Genomic DNA, 18,698 nt, shown 5'->3' on the forward strand with positions numbered 1-18,698 from the left:
GGGTCCTGGTTCATACCCCACAAGCGTATATCCTGTTGTAATTGCCCAATTGCCATGGTATAAGACTGGAGGGTCTGAACCTCTGGATCTAGGAAGAAGTCATTGACATAAACAAAAAGTCTCCCATATAGCATCTCATAAGGACTAAAACCAACCTGTTCTTTAGGGGCAATACGGGTACGGAGGAGAGCTATTGGTAAAGTCTTCTTCCATCCCAGGGAGGTCTCTTGGGTTATCTTTCTTATTGCTGATTTTAAGAATTGGTTGGCTCTTTCTACTTTTCCTGAAGACTGAGGCCTCCAGACACAATGGAGATAATAAGTAATGCCCAATGCTTTAGAGACCCCTTGGGTGAGTTAGAAGTAAATGATGTCCCATTGTCACTTTGTAATGACCTGGGCAGACCAAATCTTGGAATGATTTCATGGAGTAGTTTTTTTTTACTACCTCCTCAGCCTTCTCAGTCCAGGTGGGAAAGCCTTCAATCCACCCTGTGAATGTATCTATCATGACTAATAGGTATTTGTACCCTTGAGAAAATGGCATCTGGGTGAAGTCCATCTGCCAGTCCTCTCCTGGATAAGGCCCCACGTCGTTGGGCAGGCTGGGCCAGCTGGGGTCTTAGAGCTCTTAGGGGGTTGTTTAATCGGCAAGTGGGACAAGAGGAGACCACTTGTCTTATAGTTGTTTGGAAGCCTGTTCCTCTGAAAGACCTTTCTAGTAATCTTTGGAGGGCCTTTTCTCCTAAATGAGTGGTGGCATGTAAGGAGTTAACCAACTTCCATTGGAGGTTCCCAGGCAGAAAAAGGAGCCCCTCCTTTTGGAACCACCCCATATGATCTTCTTGAAAGCCCTCCCTCTTAGCTTTAAGAGTCTCACCTTCAGTATAGGAAGGAGTTTCTTCATATACTGCATATACACTGTTGCAGTATATATGCAGTATATATACTGCATATACTACACATACTGCAAATTAGTCTGTGGAACTAAGGTAGCAATCCCTATTAGGTCATGGTTCTGTAACGCTGCTCTCTTAGCTGCCTGATCAGCTGTTTGGTTCCCTCGTGCCACTTCTGTGCTCCCTTTTTGGTGTCCTTTACAGTGGGAGACTGAAACCTCAGTGGGCAGATGGACTGCCTAAGAGTCTAAGGATTTGATCACCATATTTGATTGGGGACCCTCGGGTGGTCAAATGGCCCCTTTCTTTCCAAATAGCTGCATGTGCATGTAGCACCAGAAATGCATACTTGGAGTCAGTATAAATGGCTATTCTTTTTCCTTTTCCCAGCTCTAAAGCTTGAGTCAGGGCTATGAGCTCAGCTAATTGGGCTGAAGTACCTGGTGGCAGAGGCTTAGCCTCTATGGTCTCAAAATTGGAGACCACTGCATATCCGGCTCTTCTTTTTCCATCCAAGACAAAACTGCTTCCGTCAGTGTACCAGATTTCCTCAGGATTGGTCAGAGGATCTTCTGACAATCCCTCTCGGGGTTTTGTCCAGTGGTCCAAGGTTTCTAGACAGGGGTGAAAGGGGAGAGAGCCCTTGGGGGTGGGGAGGATGGTGGCTGGGTTAAGAACCTCATAAGGGGATATAGTGCAGCTTGGATTTTCCATCAGTATTACTTGATATCTGAGGATTCTCTGATCAGACATCCATAAATGGCCTCTCCCATTTAGGGGTTGTTTTACTTGGTGGCTGGTAAAAGTAGTTTACCCCCAAAGGAGAGTTTTAAAGCATCTTCTATCATGATTGCAATAGCTGCAAGATTTCGAAGGCAGAGGGGCCAGCCTTGGGCAGTTGGATCAAGTCTCTTGGATAAGTAAGCTACAGGCTGGGGCTCAAATCCCAACCTTTGAGTTAACACTCCCAAGGCTATTCCCTCTCTTTCATGGACATAAAGTTGGAATGCTTTTTTTTGGATCTGGCAACCTCAAGGCAGGTGCCTGAGTAAGGCCTGTTTTAGTGTAGCCTCTGCCTCCTTTTGAGGAGTTCCCCACATCAGCGGAATTGAATCATCTCGTCCCTTTAAGCTTTTATATAAGGGCTGGGCAATTAGACCATAGTTGGGTATCCAGATTCTACAATACCCAGTTAGCCCCAGGAAAGCTCGCAATTGTTTTCGAGTCTTGGGGGAGGGCAGCTGGAGGATTCCTTGTACCCGATCAGAGGACAGCCTCCTGGACCCATGTGTAATCTGAACTCCCAGGTAAGTGACCTTTGTCTCGACCATTTGTGCCTTAGCATGGGAGACTTTATATCCCCTTTCTGCCAAAAAGTTTAGAACCTGAATTGCATGTTGTTGGGCACTTTTCTCATCTGGAGAGCAGATCAGTAGGCCATCTACATATTGTAATATTTTCCCATTGGGTCCCAGGTCCAGATCTAGGGGATCCCAGCTAAGGGCCTGTCCAAACAAGGTGGGACTGTCTCTGAACCCCTGAGGTAATACTGTCCAAGTCATCTGTTGGTGTTTTTCTCCTGGGGCTTCCCACTCAAAGGCAAAAAGATATTGGGATTCTTTAGCCAGTGGTAGGCAAAAAAATGCATCTTTGAGATCCAAGACTGTCAGCCACTTGGCACTGGGTGGGATTTCTCCCAAGATTGCATAGGGATTGGGTGCTGTGGGATGGAAGGGTACTATAGCTTCATTGATGATCCGGAGATCTTGAACCATTCGCCAGGTTCCGTCCTTTTTCTTTACTGAGAGGATTGGGGTGTTACATGGCAAACTGGTGGGGACCAATAGCCCACATGCAAGGAATTTATTTAAGGCTGTAGTCCCTCCCAAGCCTCTCTTTTGAGAGGATATTGTTTCCGGTTAGGAAACCGAGTGGGATCTCGGAGGACAGTGATGACCGGTTCAGCTTGGTGGGCTCGTCCAGGAGTCCCCTGGTCCCACACCTGGGGGTTCATTTTGTCCTCCCATAGTTTTTGGTCCCTCTCTATTGGAGGTGTAACGGGTTCCTCAGTAGTAACCAGAAGCTGTAGGGCCCTAGGGGCTGAAAAGCTTCCCATCACAAGAGTGGTCCCCAGTTTAGTGAGTATGTCTCTTCCCATTAAGGGAGTAGGACACTCAGGGACCACCAGAAACTGGTGGGAGAATATCTGTCCATCCCAGCAACAAAGAAGTGCTTGTGTGAATCTTTTAGTAGTTGCTTTTCCTGGAGCACCCAAATGGTACAGGTTTGGGAGGAGAAGGCTCCGGAGTAGGAGATCAAGACAAGAGTAGGTAGCCTCTGTGTCAACCAAGAAATTCTCGGACCTACCTGCCATATCCAGTTGCACCCTTGGCTCCAGCCCCATGATGGTTATCTGTGACAGGCAGGCTGGCTGGAGCGGGCCGCTTCAGTCCTCTTGAACCATCATGAGGGAAGGCTTGGCGCTTGACCTTGAGGCTCTTGGGTCCCAAGGGCAGAGTGCCACACAATGTCCCAGTTGATGGCATTTGTGGCAAGCCGTTTTAGGAGACTTGTTATGGTTAGGACACTCTTTGGCCCATTGCCCCGCCTGTCTACAGATTAGGCATTTGCCTCATGCCTTGTCATTCAAGAACTCGGGGTGTGCCATAGGGCTGCCCTGGAGGGCGGCCAGCATCTGGGCATGCCTTGTCTCTTTCCTTCTCTCCCTCTCCTGGGCCTTGGCCTCCTTCTCCTATTCTGTTATAAAAGGTATTGGTGGCTGTCTGGGTCATCTCTTCTAAAGAGGTAGCAGGGTCCTGCTGCTGTAGCTGTTGTAACTTAATTCTGATATCTGATGCACATTGGGACAGGAATTTGTCCTTTAAAATCACGTGTCCCTCGTAAGAGCCTAAGTCCAGATTGGTAAACTTTTGGAGGGCCTCTTTTAGCCTTTCTAGAAAGGCAATGGGGTTCTCATTGGGCTCCTGAGTTATTGCTGAGACCTGGGCATAGTTGATTACTTTTTACTGGGCCGCTTTCAGTCCTGCCTTTACACAAATTAGAAAATGATCCCTTTCCCAGATGTGCTCAGGGTCATTATAATTCCAGTTAGGATCGGAGGAGGGGACTGCAGTTTCCCCTACTGGGTATCTATCGCTTGACATGTGAAGCCCGGTTGCATACCTACGGGCTTCCTTTAAGACCCTAGTATGTTCAGGGTCATCCAGCTATCAAGGATGCATCTCAAGGGTGTCTGCCGGGAAGTGGATTGGTTATTTCCCATCTGAAATACAGTCATGTCAGCAGCAGCAGGGAGGAAAAGGAAAAGAAAAAAACTAATAGGCTTTCTGAAGCTTGTCCTACCCACTACTGTCGCAACCTGAGAGCCAGGCGTCCCTGGGTCGGTGTGCAGATCCCCAGGCAGGCTGAGGCATGACAGCCTCCTAGAGATCGAATCCCTGGGCAGGTTGAGGCATGACAGCCTCCCAAGAACTGGGTCCCTGGGCAGGTCGAGGCATGACGACCTCCTGGGACCCGTGGGACTGGCAGATCCCTGAGCAGGTTGAGGCGTGACAACCTTTCAAGGACCAGATCCCTAGGCAGGTCAAGGTGTGATGACCTCCTGGGACTCCCGCCTGGAGTTTGGGCATCCCCAAGGTCTCTAGCGTGACCAGTGCTGGGTAGAATTAAGGAGTTGTAACTCATTGCTAGTTTGTCTGCCTTGGGTGGGAATAGACACTATGATGTAAGCTCATCCTACCTAGTACTGTCGCAACCTGAGAGCCAGGCGTCCCCGGGTCAGGGTGCAGATCCCCAGGCAGGCTGAGGCATGACAGCCTCCTAGAGATCGAATCCCTGGGCAGGTCGAGGTGTGACGGCCTCCTGAGAATTGGGTCCCTGGGCAGGTCGAGGCGTGACGACCTCCTGGGACCCGTGGGACTGGCGGACCCCAGAGCAGGTTGAGGCATGACAACCTTTCAAGGACCAGATCCCTAAGCAGGTCAAGGCGTGATGACCTCCTGGGATCCCCGGACTGGAGTTTAGGCATCCCCAAGATCTCCAGTGTGACCAGTGCTAGGTAGGACTAAGGGGTTGGATATTATACAGTACTTCCCTCCCAAGGCCAGTTATTTTCTGGTTGTCCCTCTAGAAGATTGTAGAGGCAACATTGTGGGCCAGGATGGGGCTGAGGAAAGGAGCATGAAACAGGAGGGAAGGAGGCAGGGCACAACCTTTGAAAGAATGACATAGCACAAGGGCGTAACGTAAACCGATTAAAATCAATTGGGTCCAACATGACAAATCAAATTCAAGTGAACCTTAATCCCCAATCTGTAAGCCAAAAGACACATCCAGAGGTGGTAGAACAGCTCCAAGGTACTGTCAACAGAGGGAGGAGTGGGTGGTTTCCCAATGGCTGGGATGATCCTCCCACTCATTAGCATATGAATTAACCCCGTTTGCAAAACTTAGTCAGGCCGCATTCCATGGCCCAGTGCCCTTGCCCTCCGCAATGACCCACACCCTGAAGCATGGCTTCTCTCTGGATCCTAACAAATCCACCTCTTACTTTTTGGCTGGGCTAGAGACCTGAAGAACAGGAGGAAAAAGCAGTGGGAAAAACATGCCAAGTAATCCACTTCATAGCCTGCTGGAAAATTTGCTAGATATCTGACTGGTGCTCACAGTTTTCATTGGTCTGATTTTTTGGCACAGAGAAGAGTAAGGACAGAACTCCCACCAGCTTGGGTAACAGCTACTGGGGCGCAGCAGATAGTGCCTTTGGGACATACCAAAGAGTAGCCTCTCCAATTGCACCCACTGCCGCCTGCCTGTTCGTGGGGGGTTCGAGGGACTGAGAAACGAGAGATTGTAATTGTTAGGCATGTCCTTCCAGCCATAGGAGCGAGGACCTCCTACCTTAACTGGAGGTCTTCTGGAATCTGAGACTGAGCCTCCTGGGCTTTCTGCTGAGTTCGTTTTTCGCTGTCCCGGTTTCCAGCACGACAGGCCTTCCCCTGTGCTGGGTTTTCTTCACTTTGCACTTCTACCGCCGGAGCTTCGCTGAGCTGGGCTCTGGCTGCGCTTGGCCTCTTCCGCATGGAGGTTGTTTGAGCCAGGTTAAACCCCAGTCACAGCACCATAGATGTCAGACGAGTGTATGCTCCTCGGTTCTTTGTCTCATCACAACAAAAATTTGAAGTGACGGACATTAAAGCCCCCTCGGCAGGTCCCAGCTCTCAGGTCTTGGACAGACCATGTTATAGCTCTCAGGTCTCAAATGGACCGAGTTACAGCTCTTAAATAAATCAGTGTTACAGTTCAGTGTTACAGCTCTATTTTATTTAGATAATAGCAGGAAAATCCATCTTCGGGGAGAGAAAGAGCATATGCACGCGTAGGAGGAGACAGAGAGAGAGCCCTTTGGCTCCTCTTTTTATATGTTTCTTTCCCCCCCCTGGGCCTGTCCTATGCAAATTGGGCTTAGGCCAGAGCGCTGTTCTACCTGAAGTCCTCACTCCGGTCCTCGGACCTTCCTTTGATCCTCCTCTGTTCTATTTTTGCAGGCATTTCCTTTCCTGTCTTTTAGCCACCACCATTTTGGACTCCTTTTCCCTATTCTAACTACCTAACACTCCCACTTTGACTCAGGCTCCCACTGAACTGACATGACGGGGGACTGAAATAGGTGATCAGGTGTGAGACACACTCACAGAGCCTCTCCAACTCCTGAGAGGCAGGGTTAAACAAATCAAGCTGAGGTTTCTTTGAACTGGGAAACCAGGAAAGTGTGAAGGCTGGTGTTAAACACAGTTTAACAGGTGTAACTTTGTTCCATGATGTGCAGGTCATGGAAATGTCACATTTCTTTAGTTCTCTAAAATATTCTTGGCTCCCATCTGCCAGTGGGCAGAAAATCCAGTCTTGGCCTTCTTTTCAGGAGTTCACAGTATTTCAGAGACATCTCTCAGTCAGCGCCATCCACCGTTGGAGCTCTTTGCCCATGTCAACTGTCTATTCTAGGACCCTTTTTGTAGGCCTAAGTGGGGCATGAGACTCCCAAATAGCAGTGCCTCTGGTCACCTCTAAGTGTTGCAGGAAGGGGGACCCCTTCCAGGGCCCGAAACTCGGCTCTTGTCTAACACTCGGAAATGAATTGTCCGAGGAGACACATGCTGACAAAGCAAGAGATTTTATTGGGAAGGGCACCCAGGTGGAGAGCAGTAGGGTCAGGGAACCCAGGAGAACTGCTCTGCCAAAGTCTCAGGTTTTATGGTGATGGGATTAGTTTCTGGGTGGTCTTTGGCCAATCATTCTAATTCAGAGTCTTTCCTGGTTGCTCACGCATCACTCAGCCAGGATGGATGTTAGCGAGAGGGATTCTGGGAAGTGGAAGGACACATGGTGTCTCCTTTTGACCTTTCCTGAACTCTTCCGGTTGGTGGTGTCTTATTAGTTCCGTATTCCTTATCAGGATCTCCTGTCATAAAACAACTCATGCAAATGGTTACTAGGGTGCCTGGCCAGGGTGGGCGGTTTTAATCAGTGTGTTTCCCCTAACATAAGCACACAGTCATTCCCATTCAAGGTCCTGCTGTGCCAGGGGTCTGTGGGAGAGCAGGAGTAGGACCTGGCCACACAAGGAGACCACGGTGTTCCCTAGCTTTAGAGCCAAGCTCAGGAAATTCTCTCTCTTCAGCTCTCCTCGAATCCTAAGAGCCCTTCTTTGTGTCAGAAAAAAACACAACTTTATCCCCTCTGAGACCTGGGCTGATTTCAAAAACAAAAGCCTGTTGACTATTTTTTCTAAGGCAAATGAACCTCCAGTACAAAAGGCCCTGAGTTATTCTTTGGGGGTGGCAAGCATAGGAGAAGATAGGAATGGTTCATTCTTCTACAAAGAAAGTGGCTGACACCACAGAAAATAAGAGTCAATCCTCAAGCAGGTTAGCCTGTCAAACACTAAAGCACTGCTTACTTCATTCTTTGTTCCTGGAGTATGGAGCCTCTCCCAGAAGAGGCAGTAGGCCATTTGGCAGGTACTTTGGATCCACACTGATCATGTACCGGCCTTGTGGTGACCCAAGGACAAAAGAGCAGATGAAACCAAGGAGAGTCTTGGAGTGCAAGAGCAGATAAAAGTTCTTCCTTGACCCCCCCCCCCCCCCCCCCCCCGCCAAAAAAAAGAGGCTCAAAACTTCTTCCTTGAGCTGGCCCGCTGTTCTAACAGCGTCTCCCACTCTAATAAACTTTATTTCTCTCTCATTCTGTCTCATGTCTGGAAATTCTTTTCAAACCTGTGCACAGACCACAACAGACCTGAGACTGGGAGGTGCTTTAGGTTGAAAGTAAGCAGCAAATCTGGGCTCCCTCATCTTCTGCATAGGCCCCAGATTAACTAGGGAGGATGGAGCTGGCACTCCCAGGTTCTAGTTCCCTGGACTGGCCTCATTCAGACCTTCCCATTTCCTGATCTCTGGAAGAAGTTTGAAGAACCTATGAGGGAATTACCCTAAGGCCACATCTAACCCTTGAATAACAAACTGCATAATGGAATAACAGAGCAATCTTCATTACTGATTTCACGTAAATTTTTATTTTTTGATATCTAATTAAAATATCCTTTTTTTTTGTTATTGAGATTTTTGGAACCCCCTTAAATTTTACACCTTAGATGCATGCTCTGCTTGTTTCACCCTGGCCTGTCTACTAGCAGCTGCCCCTGCCTGAGCCACCTTGAGCCCTTGTAGTTCATTCACTGGATGTAACCTGAGCCTAGCTATGTGTGAGATCAATGGTAGGACCCTGGCATTTCACTCTGACCTTGGGTGAGAGTGGGGGGCCTAGCATCCTTGGCTAGTATTTCTCCTAGACCCTCAGCTGCACTGTATTGAAGTGACACCTGTAAGGTGCAATGAGACCTCTGGGCATTGAGCCAAGAGTCCTTTGATTCTTTTTTTGTCATAGATGGAGAGAATTTGCTAACATACCACTATTCATCAGGGGTCATATGAGGATCTAAGAATTTCAGAAAATCTAGGTTGTTTTGATTTAAGTCCATATTCTTTAATGTGGCCCATAAGAAGGCCAGCCCTTCACCAATGCATTTCATCTGCCTCATATATAGCCATTCCCCCATGTACACTATATTCTTGTCACAGGGAACTGTTTGGTCTGCTTGTTGTTTTCCAAGCATAAGTACTTTCACGCCTCCATGCCTTTGCTCATGCTGTTTCCTTGCCTGGAATACTCTTTTTTTCCTTTCTCTCTGCTTGATAAATTCTTTACTTATCTCCAAGGCCCAAATCAAAAGTTATCTCCTCTGCAGTTTCCACTAATATGTTCCCCTTATTGAAGTTCACTCACACTCCTGATGGAGAAGGCAGTGTCACCCCACTCCAGTACTCTTGCCTGGAAAATCCCATGGACAGAGGAACCTGGTGGGCAGCAGTCCATGGGGTCGCTAAGAGTCGGACACGATGGAAGCGACTTAGCAGCAGCAGCAGCAGCACACTCATGATAGCCCCCGTCCCAATGTCATGTATCTGTTTTTTATGTCTCTTTATAAGATGATGAACTCAGTGAATGACTTGAAAGAGTGACTCCTGAGGTTGCCTCCTCTCCCCCTCATCTTCATTCATTCTCCCTACCCTATAACTTCATTCATCCTCCCTACCCTATAACTTCATTCATCTTCATATCCGCAGCACTTAGCATAATGCTTGGCACATAGGAAGCACTTAACAAACATTTGTTGCATATGATGAAAGCTGCAAGGCAAAATGTGGTTCCTTTATTTTCACTTTCTATTTCCACTGCTCAGGAGATTTTGGTTACTGCTCCCAATTTCCTCCCTTGATCATTTCTGTTCTTTCTGACCATGTGCATCCCATCCCAACTTTAGCTAGCTTTCTGGGGCTAGCTCTCCCAACCCATTCTGCTCATTTATTCTGCAAATCAACACATACTTATTGAAAACCTGCTGTTCTGCAGGCACTATTCTAGGCATTGAGGATACAGCAGTGACCAAGATAGATGGGGTACTTCCATGGAGCTTACGTTATCATTGAAAAACAACCAAAACAAGTAACAAGATAATTTCAGATAACAATGAGGTTTAGAAAGGAAGTAAAGTGATGTGACAGGGTGTGAAGAGAAGTTAGTCAGGTAAGCCCTCTCTGACGAGGAGACTCTAAAATCTGGAGGAAAGAAGAAGGCAATATGGGTACCTGCAGAAAAAAATTTTAAGTAGAAATGTCAGTAAGTGCACAGGCCTAGAGACAAAATCAAATGACTGAAAATTATAAAACATTATATAAAGAACAAAATGATTAAGGCTTTCCTTAGCCTGTCAGTATCCCTTCATTCCTTTCACAACAGAGTAGCTTCAGTTCCTTCTGAGAAGTGGTTGACATCTCCTAACCTCCTCCTTTTCTACCACTCATATCACAGAATTTTCTTCCACTGAATCCCATTGAAATTCATCTGACTGAAGTACCAATCCATGGTATTAGATGCTTTGTGTTGTCCCTTTTGAGGCACTTCTCTCCTCCATCACCTCCAGAAGCACTAAGAGCTGCTGTCCCATCTCCAGGAAAGGTTTACCTCACAGGAACACTCAAATGGAAATCCGGGGGTGGGGGTCGGGGGCAGCATTGAGGAGGAAAAGTCAATTCTCTGGACAGACATCCGCAAGTGGGAGAGCCTGGAGTCCACTTGTGTGAATCCCAGGAGTATCTCTTCACCCTCTACAGCCATTCTTGTTACCTTTTCTCTAAACTGTGTGTTGCCTTCCGCTGGGCTGCCAAGTCCAGCTGGTGAGGGAGTCCGAAAGAGCTGGCCTCCTCTCTTAGATGCCAGAGCAACTGCTTAAAAAAGCGGAAGGGCTTCCTGCTGCTAGAGACATGAAACACTCTCAGTAAGCCAGGAGCCAGAATCAAAACCATATGGTTTGCTTTGCAGAAAAGATCACAGAGCCTAAAATGTTAGAGGAAGGAGGGCCAGCCAGGGGACAAGTTTTGGGAGTAAGGTGGGTGCGCCTATCCCATTCCTAGCAACCCTGCACTCACTCGTATAGTCCCCTATCCCGCCACCTAAGGGTCCTTCTGTCCTTGGACTCCTGGCCTATTTGGACTTTCTTCAGGCCCAGATGATAGAAGTTCTAACAATAAAGTTCAGAAGATTGAGATTATATCCTCTCCCTGGAACATCTTGGTCTCTTAAAGTCCTCCTGACCAGATGCCCCTCAAATGAAAACTGTCCCCATTTACTCTTATCTCTAAGGAACCGACATACCTTACACATTTAACATATTAAACTAGTAGTCTTTTATCTGCTTGTCTCCTGTGAATCTAAATAGATACAGGGTCTCTAAGATTTTTCTTAGATTTTTAAGTTTATCTTAGATTTTCCCCAAGTTCTCCTGAGGTAGATCCATAAGTATTAAAAAGAAATTTATACTCAATGACTCCTTTTAAAAGGATAAGCCATATGGTCATAATGTGGGAGCCTGGATTTAGATCTGTTTTAGGGCTTGAAATGTCAGAGCTCTGCTAGTTCTAACAGTTTCCTGTCCTTACTGCTACATGAGCCAGGATTATTTAAGGACAAGTTGGGGAGGAGATGCTGTATGCCTGAAACTGGGATGGCCTGCAGTGTCTTTTTCTTTGTAGACCAAGGCCAAGGTACCCCAGGAAAGAGTGAATCCTAATTCTGTCCATTTGCTGCCTTCCTGCTCCCCAAACCCACCACTTCAGTGGCTCCCTATAAACGGAAACACTTATGGGGAGATGTCAGTGTCCTTAAGTCTCTCTGTCCATGCAGAAGAGTCTGTGGCAGCTGCATTTGTTTTAGGGCCCAGGCTGACCCATAAATGGGAGGAACATTCCAGGCAGCCCTTTACTATAAGAAAGAGGTAGAGCCTCAGTGTTTCAGAGTTGAGTGCCTGTGCCACAAGCCTCTCCCATAATCTGTTCACCCAGGGCAGGTCTTCAGTATGCTGGGTCATGGAAGAAAAAGCAAACAAGAAGACAGAACAAATAAACTGAGTTTTCCTAATTTTTTTCTGCAGGTGTTTGCTTGGACAGGAAGGCAAATGAAGATGGTTCTCCTTCTTGGCTACTATTGAAGGTAAGTGTTGACAAGGTTATATGATCAGAGATTTGAGGGTAGGATTTCTGTCTTAAGCTTCCCAAAGCTGCAAGGATGATCCTGTTCCTGCCTACCAGACTGCTTGACTTGTTCCGCTATATGCTTAAGTCATTGGAAAAGACCCTGATGTTGGGAAAGATTGAAGGCAGGAAGTTTTTGACCAAAATAAATTATATTTTAATGTTGTTGTTTAGTCACTAAATCATGTCCACCCCTCTAGACCGTAGCCTGCCTGGTCCTTCTGTCCATGGGATTCTCCAGGCAAGAATACTGGAGTGGTTACCATTTCTTCCTGCAGGGGATCTCCCCAACTCAGGGATCGAACCAGAGTCTCCTGCATCTCCTGCATTCACAGGCGTATTCTCTACTACTGAGCCACTGAGGAGGCCCTATATTTTAGTATGTTTTACATATATATATATATATATATATATATATATATACACACACACACACACATATATAAAGTGAAGTCGCTCAGTCGTGTCCGACTCTTTGCGACCCCATGGACTGTAGCCTACCAGGTTCCTCCCTCCATGGGATTTTCCAGGCAAGAATACTGGAGTGGGTTGCCATTTCCTTCTCCAGATCTTCCCGACCCAGGGATTGAACCCAGGTCTCCCGCATTGTAGGCAGATATATATATATATATATATATATATATATATATATATCTAGACCCTGTCTTATTCAAGCATTACAATAATACTACACTTAGGAAAGAGAGTATGAATATCACTATTATATAGGAAACAAACACAAAGAGGTTAATTGACCTGCGCAAACTAGCTCTCTTGTCACCAGAATCAAGACTAGAATACTAATTTCCTAACTTCCAGTTCAGTGCCTTTTTTCATCATTTCACCTTAAGAACAAACATCTTCCAAAAGTTTCAGTAAGACAGGGTATTCACAATCATTGAACCCTTTCTCTGGGCCCCTCTTATAATTATGGGGTCTTCCTCTTTCAAGGCTGAGTCATCCTTTGCCACCTTATGCTCCCTCAGATTCACACACAGTTCATATGCATGCAACACTACCAGGCACTTTGCATACTATTGTCTCAGTTCATTCCCCAATATCCCCATTGAGGATATTATTTACCCATGGGACCAATACACTGAAGCTCAGAAAGGGCAGATACATTAGTTTAAAATCGTAGAGCTTATAAGTGTTAGTCAGGAGCTGAAACCAGGTCTTCTGATACCCTGATCCCTTTCTGTGATACCCAAGGAATCCAGAGACAGGAGCCATGTAGAAATCAAACGTAGATCTCAAAACATGAGCAAATTTGTGGACTGTTCCTGCAGGAGGCAGATTCTAAGTCTGGGATACCATGTAATACAATAGACAGCCTCCAGTTCCTCCTATGTGGCAAACATCCTTCCCACTGGGTATCCTCACAGAAAACAGGCAAAACACGCAAGTGTGCTTACGTGGCATGTGCTGCCCCGCCTCCTCCTGCCAGAGGTTTGGTCACAGCTACAGCATCTTCACAACCTATTTAAACCAACTTGCACGAACTGGCAACAAAGTATCCATTCTCTCACAGGCTGAGTCATTGAGCTTCTGCAGAAGTTGGAAGAGGCAATCTTTAGCGGAAACATTTAAGAACCAGGGGTTCCCTGAGAGGTATGTGACAAATTCCATTCAGATACTGAGATTGATTTCTTTCCTCTTTCTTTCTCCCCCACCCCCCAATCACATTCAAAGAGCTAACAAGTTGTTTTCACCTTATCAAGCAAGATGAGAAGAACATTGCTTCCTTTATTCTTGAGTGAGTCTGTGCCAGAGGAGAGCTAACGCATCTGAGTAATTAAGGGTAGCATCTGAGTTATCTGAGAGCACTTTGTACATATGACATTTACTGATAGGTAAATGGTGCTTCAAATACTTCAGCAAAGTCCAATTACAGGCCTCTAAGTCCATTATAATTTACTGCTCCCACAGTTTACCCTGTAAACTCCCACACTGTTTACACTGTTTACTGTATAGGCAGCCCCTCTGCTTTGAAATGCTTCTAAGAAACTATGATGGTGCAAATTTGCTCAACTGACAGCTGAATGTGCATGTAGCTCCATCAGAGAGGGAAAGGCAAATGTAGGTGTAAGGACTAAATTTTATCTCATGGCATCTGAGCAGCCTCGATGGCCTGACGGCTTTGTTGTGCTATATGGGTAACAACTGGGTCATGAGATAATTCACAAAACTCTCCAGCAGTCCAGGCTTTCCTGGGGTTAACTGTTGTTGTGGGGCTGGGTTGAGGAAAAGCAGATCTTCTCAAGCTGCAGCTGCAGTTGACATCTCCTTCACCCCATACCTGAGCTCCTGCCCCCTGGAAGAGAAGCCCGAGTAATGACAGCTGTAGCTGCAGAGACGGGTTCTTCTTGGCAGTGGCTGATTCCGACTTCAGAGCTGTGGATGTTGAGCTAGAAAGCAGTACAGAGAGAGAGGGCCAGGAAGTAAGTGACGCCGGGAAATGGGAAACTCAGGGGAGAAAGGACTTGACTTTCTTCCCCTCACAAAGATGTGCTTTGCAAGGTTTGTCTTTTCATCTGGACTGGTGAGTTTCAAAATTTTTAGTCTTTAGACAACTTGAGCTAGACAAAAGTATTACCCATTTACTAGATTGAACAAGCCAGCAAACAAACCAACCAACCACTTTTCAGGTGTGTTTGCTGAATCCCTGTGATTATTTGTAGGTCCCTTTAAACATATTTGTTTTGATGCTTTTAAGTTTTGATTGAAATCCACAGCAGAAAATATGTTTTAAAAGGGGGGAAAAAAAAATCAACACACTTCGGTGCCTTGCGTTTTGACCCAGCCCACAGAACGGTTGGAAGAATCTCTGCAGACCCACTATAGATCCCTGGATTCCACTTGGAGGACCATTAACCTAAAAAAAGACATCTTGATTTCAGAACCCTTCTTTTGATCTGGAGTTATCTGTTACTGACCACAGACAGCTGCTACTGACAATTCCCGGGACAGGGCCCTGTAGAGTGAGAGGTGAGTCCAGTGTGGGCAGAAGAAATTTCTTTCTCTTTGTCAACGAGTGTTTCAGTACAGAGCCATATCTGTGCTTAACAGGATATCTATGAGCTCAATTTCTTCTCCTTTTCTTCCTCTTCTTTTTCTTTCCTTTCCCTTCCTCCCTCCTCCTCATTTTCTTCTACTGTTTTGTTTCTTCTGTAGTAAAAAAATTCACCAAGCCCTTGGTGCCTAGACGATTTTTTTTTCCTGGTACATTCCACTGATTTAAGTTTCCAAATTAGTTTCTTACTTGGGTGCAGAATCTTCCTATATTTGAGCACCTAAATTTTTGTAAAAGCGGTTGGCCACTGCCCATACTTTGTGTACAGGTAGCTGAGATAGTACCAGAGAAGAGAAGGCTACAGGTTTGTGCCCTTTCCTGTATCAAAGTGTGGAGCTCTATTGAGATACATAGGAGAAGAACATTCCGGGAGGGAGCAGCCATGTTGCAGAGAACCGACACCACCGATGATATAAAGAACAAATCCAGGAAGAAATGGAACCATACCTTGGAAGCTTGAAGTTACAGTGGTTCATTTGGTCAACCTGCTCTGAAAATAAAGGAAAAGATTCTCATGTTGAAGGTAGGGCATGTGCTTGCGTTTCCTCTGCTTAAGCCACAGGGATCTCATTAAGGATCGGGACACTAACACTGATCGCTTCATTTTGGGCACAACTCTGAGCAGGAAAGCCCCATACAAAGGTAATTACCAGGAATGGGGGGGTGCCCATTATAGCCTTTTGATTTGGTCACTCAAATATCCTGTCAGACAGATGAAGAAAGGAGACCGATCTTTACCTCAAAAGAAGTAAATTGTAGGTTGAAGTGTTTGGTTTCAGTCTCTGTCAGGTTGAGGCTTTGAAAAACAGATCTGTGGGTCTAGGAAACCACTTACAGGATTCAGTTGCTTTGGAGTCCTGTGCATAATCAAGGATATAAAGAAATGTATAACTCAATTTGAGACAATTGTTTTTAATTGGCAGTTTTACTGTCGAGTACGGTAAACCCATTTTGTGTAAATGGCTCGGGATTGAAATACAGTCTGGGAAAAGGGCTGTTTCTGGTTCTTCAAGACAGTCTGAAGGCATCTCAAAAATTAAAATAACATGAAACTTGCCATCTTTCTGTACACTGCAAATGTTTTTCTTTTCCAAGTGCTTCTGCATATGGGTGAGCATTCCAGCAAAGATGCAGTTACAGTTCAGTACGGGAAAGCAAAGGAGCCTAGTGTTTCGATGAAAGAGCCAGGACGCTAGTCAAAAAGAGAGAAGAGTTCTTATAGAAACAAAACAGAAAATAGAAATAAAAAAGATCACATGTCAATGTGTGTGTTGGGTTTGGGAGGAAGGTAGATGGTAGCAGAGTGTCATCTTTGATTGAGATAAGAAAGAATATGGCTCAGGGAAAATGTACACAAAGAAATAGACTGTGGCTTGAGAGAAAACTGAGTTCAGTTGGGTAGGGAAGATTTATTCAGGTTTTGGTGAGGAAATTGGAAAGAACTGTAAAGCTAAAGTCTGTATCCAATTTAAATACCTGTGCAGATGGGTCTGGGGGGCCAAAGTAGTCCCTATAGCCCCAAGAGGTCTGCATTTTGCTCATGGGGCAGCTCTCTCGAGGAAAAAGAAGAACGGGGGGTGTTGCAGTGGGGGAGAGCTCTATAAGTCCTTCTGATAACCCCCACAAAATTAGGACACAGCCATAAATTGCCTACTAGACAGCCACCAGTTCTGTCTCCATCTGTTCCCCAAACCTGTGCTTACAGATTCTTTATATTCAGGTGTTTTTAAGAAGAATCAGCTTGGAACAAAAGTACTAAATTCAAAACATTCTAAACCACAATTTAGATCTTATTTAAAAGATGAAAGGATGAAAAGTGTGACTCTTTTCATTTGTTTAGAAATAGTCCTTTCTGACTGGTTCCCATCCAGTATATGTTTCACTCTTTCCTTGGTTTGTTCCACTCTTAAGTGCCATCAGCCCTCATTCAATACAGTCAGTGATTGGACTTTCAGAAAGGATAAAACTGGTTATTTAAAATTGCCTCCTTATGTCCTATAGTTGCACCCTTTGACATTCCCTTCCAGAAAAGTGATGTCATCCCCATCCACAGCACCACTGTAAGTCAGGGACACAGAGAAAAAACCACTAGACCCCAGTGAAGTTACACTGATCGGAGCTTCGGGATGGTCGGGTGGCCTGATTCTCGGTAGCAGCAGGCCCTGGTGCACAAAGCTCAGTAGCGGGAATTAGGAGGCCAGTTTCTAAGCCTGCATCTACTTCTGTCTGTGGGGCTTTAACCTCCTCATAGACTTGCTCAGGGCTGCCATCTTCCTGTGCATCAAAGAAGACAAAGCCTCGCCTCTCCTACTTGTGAGGAAGACGATAGCTGAAAGTCCCTGACTTTGCTGGGTGACAGGGAGCCAGGTCAAAGAGAGAAGGTTGTGACAGCTGCCTTTTTCACTTGATTGCTTAATTTTTAAAATCTTGATCTCCCTCTTCCCTGGGATCCTGAATGGTCTGGACACAGACCACAATACTATAAACTTTTATTTGACGTTTGTTTCTATTAAACAAAAATGTGTACAGCTTGATGAATTTTCATCACATGAACACACCCAGGAAAACTGAACCTAGATCTAGAAACAGAACATTACCAGTACGCAGAACCCCCTCATGCCTTCTTTAAGTCTCTTTCTTCCCAAGGGTAACCACTAACCTGACTTCTAACACCATAATTAAGTTTTGCCTGTTGTTGGTGGTGGGCGGGGGTGGTGGTGGTGGGGCAGTATGTACTTTGATGTGTGACTTCTTTTGCTTTGTAAGATTTAGTTATGCTATTGCATGTAGTAATATTTGGGATTTTGTTTTTTGACTGCACTACGCAGCTTGTGGGATCTTAGTTCCTCAATCAGGGATCCAATCCTGTGGCCCCTGCATTGAAAGGGTAGAGTCCTAACCACTGCACCTCCAGGGAATTTCTGCATGTAGTAATATTTTATTTGCATTGCTATATGGTATTTCATGAATTAATATACCACAATTTATTTATTGATGGGCATTTGGGTTGTTTCCAGTTGGGGACTATTATGAACAGTTCTATTAGGAACATTTGTGAACAGTTTTTTGCTGAACATATGAATGCAATTCTATTGGGTATATCTAAAAATGGAAGTGCTAAATTGTAAGACATGTGAGTTCTGCTTTAATAGATACTGCCAGTTTTCCAAATTAGTTGTATCATTTTACATTTCTAACAGCCGTGTCTGAGGTTTCTGGGTTTTTTAACATCCTCGTGGTTCAGACGGTAAAGAATGTGCCTGCTAATGTGGGAGACCCAGGTTTGATCCTTGGGTCAGGAAGATTCCCTGGAGTAAGAAATGACAACCCACTCCAGTATTCTTGCCTGGAGAATTCCATGGACAGAGGAGCCTGGCAGGCTACAAGTCCATGGTGTTGCAAAGAGTCAGACACTACTGAGTGACTAACACTTTCACTTTCAGTTTTCATCAATACTTGGTATTGTCTGTCTTTTATATTTAACTATTTTGGTGAGAGAATAGTAGAATGCCTTTCTATTTTAATTTATATTTCCTTGAGACTAATGAAGTTGAGC

At 45.5% G+C, this 18,698-nt stretch overlaps 1 protein-coding gene across 2 annotated transcripts in view; it reads left to right on the forward strand.

Annotated features, from left to right (window-relative positions):
* ASIP (agouti signaling protein) overlaps window positions 1-18,698 on the forward strand; it is a 116,332-nt gene that overhangs the window by 11,132 nt on the left and 86,502 nt on the right. Inside the window, exons 2-4 of one of the 2 annotated variants that reach the window (XM_070472549.1) lie at window positions 11,970-12,028; window positions 13,601-13,680; window positions 14,970-15,057. The gene's annotated coding sequence lies outside the window, so the exon portion shown is untranslated. Of the gene's footprint in view, window positions 1-11,969; window positions 12,029-13,600; window positions 13,681-14,969; window positions 15,058-15,251; window positions 15,666-18,698 lie in introns of those variants that run through there. The other variant, XM_070472550.1, reaches the window with a different exon arrangement.

Source organism: Odocoileus virginianus, chromosome 9 (genome assembly GCF_023699985.2).
Source record: "Odocoileus virginianus isolate 20LAN1187 ecotype Illinois chromosome 9, Ovbor_1.2, whole genome shotgun sequence".
Classification (NCBI taxonomy): domain Eukaryota; kingdom Metazoa; phylum Chordata; class Mammalia; order Artiodactyla; family Cervidae; genus Odocoileus; species Odocoileus virginianus.